This window comes from Egretta garzetta, unplaced genomic scaffold (assembly GCF_000687185.1).
Source record: "Egretta garzetta isolate BGI_Z169 unplaced genomic scaffold, ASM68718v1 scaffold231, whole genome shotgun sequence".
NCBI classification, from domain to species: domain Eukaryota; kingdom Metazoa; phylum Chordata; class Aves; order Pelecaniformes; family Ardeidae; genus Egretta; species Egretta garzetta.
In genome coordinates this window covers 1-2,616 of record NW_009258727.1, presented here as the reverse complement: position 1 = coordinate 2,616, position 2,616 = coordinate 1, and positions in this window count along the sequence as shown.

Genomic DNA, 2,616 nt, shown 5'->3' with positions numbered 1-2,616 from the left:
AATTCCACCGAAAGCAGCAAAGGCTAAAGAAATAAAGAATCTGAAATTGATCCTGCTCCTGTCCTACAAAACACAATTTCTCCCAGAACCATCAAGTGGAGCAGGACTGTCTCCTTGGTGAGCAGAGTTTTCTTTCTACTTTTTCTACTTTGGTACCTCCAGTAATATTGACAGACTATTTACACAAGAGAACAATACTTGCAATTTTACATCAACAGACTTGTAGCTGTTCTCTTATACGGCATTTGAGATTTTACATTAACCAAATTTTGAGACTGAGACCTACAGATGTGTATTTTTATCTGCTTAGGAAAAGTTCTACTTGAAAAGTTTCCTCCTTGCTAGACTGCATGTTGATTCACTAACAGACCCGCTAGGATGAGGATACATGGGAATTCACTTCAGAAGCTTCAGGTTTTACCATCATTATTATGAGAATGTTGCTCTTGATTGCTCTGATTCAAAGCTTACCAAAAGCAATTAAGAGATTGAAACAAAGTCTGCAGAACCAGCAGGAGCAAGACATTTCTTAATCGAGTGTTGGGCGTGGCATCAGGGCAACCTTTGCAACAGAGTGCCAGTCTCCTCTCAAAAGAATACCTTCTCTGCACTTCCAGAGGCAGTTCTGCTCAGGATCAGACAAGGGACAAAATCTCGCTATTATTCCATTTCCTGGATGTAAACTGATGTCAATTGACCATCATTAGTACAGTGCAAAGAAATTTCCCCAGAGATCTAACCCCTCGGTATAGTACTACAGTGATAGGTATTAAAATGAGGAAACAAAAATCCCAAAACACATTTTTTCCAGATTTATGTGCAGTGTAAATTGATGCAGTATAATACAGTAAAAGAAATGGATGTACAGAAAACGATCCTGGTTTTGATGAATGTGTTGGTTTGGGAACACAACAACACATTTGCCCCGAAGGAGTTAATATAACACTAAAGCTGAAAAGCAAATCACAAGAGAGAGCAGGAACTGCCAGAATTAGTCAACCCTTGTTCCCGACAGTGTGAGCCTGCTCTGGGGTTCCAGGTCACGGCTTCCACACAAAAGCACACTCCTACCTCTCCCGAGGCCTGCCCAGTCACTTCTTGTCCTGCCACACAAGGCATATCTCCCATAGAGTAACACATACACGATGACGTCCTTAAGGTTTACACTGCAGCATTCCTTTCTTATGGTTTTTTCATGTTTCATCTCCTTTTTAAATAAAAGCCACAGAAAGCCAAATATCCAGCGGCACCCCATGCCTCTACATTCTCTCATACTACTTGCCTATGCTAATGATACACGGGATTTGTATTCAGGGTGTTTAAAACCACGGTACACACCTCCTCTGGTACTTTAACTATAAGAATAAGTGCTGGAAGAAACAGGCATACAAGGCGGCAGAAGTGGACTGGCTAGTGGTAAGGAACAGAGACAGCTTCTTGCCAAGGACTTGCACAGATATTTGTAAGACATGAAAGGAATGTTGGGAGTCAAGCTTTTTTTTTTTTTTTTTGGAGGGCAGAAGGAGAGGGAGGTGTTACTGTACAGTGAGAAATGATGTCTACTGGCTGGATGCAGCATGAATGAGAACAGGTTTGGCACTTTCTGAAAGGCCATGTAGATGCAGATAAGACTTAGGGCACCTGTTGTCATTGGTGTCCTCAGCATGGGCTGGAGTGGTTTTCTATACCCATAAACATGATAATGAATATGAATTATGATTATGAATGTATGAATATAAATAATGCAGAATGCTTGTACTTGCCTTATTTCTGTGGCTGTAGCGTAAAGCCTTGCTCACAAACAGAAAAAAAAAAAAAAAAAAAAAAAGAAATGCATACATTAACCCAGCTGGGTTGACGAATGGGAACTAAAAGCAAAGACCTGTTGCCTTGTTCATCTCACTTCATACAAGTTACAAAACCCTCCTTAGAACAGTACAGCAAACCACTAGAGAATATTTTCAGCTTTAGTTCTCACAGACAAGTTACAGGAAAATTTTGCAGGAAACATCCAATGCTGAAGTCCTGAATGTTTTTCTTCCATAATTTAGAACAAAGACCTCCAGTCCTTTGCCTTTCCCTCTCTCCGAGAGGGATATAACTAGAATTATATCACATTTAAACAGAGAAAGAGTCTATACTTCTAAGTGAAAAACAAGTAAACATTTGGTTATTCAATTTGCATCTGCAAAAGTTAAGCTGATATCACCATTAAGTAGAAGGCAAACATTGTAATAGGTAAGAGGATACTGTCTCTGTAGTTGTTGGGTTGTTTTTTTTTTTCTTTTCTTCATAAATCAAGCCAGGAATTCTAAAGCTATTCTCATTAAAAATGCCCCTCAGGTTCTCTGAGGACGTGTGCTGACATGCCACTAGGATCCTTACAATTGCAGATTTTGCACAGAGAAGGGAGGGTTACGCTTGAGAAAAGGCGTGTGCTGGGACAGACCGCACAACCATGACAGCAGCAGGGGTTTGGTACAAGATCTTTTCTTCATCAAAATGTACTGGGCTGAACATACTAGTAGGACACATTTGCTGACTCAGACGTTACAGCGTGAGAGTCCAGGAATAAGTTTAGTCTATGTAATACAAACTTATTTCTGAAGACAGTCC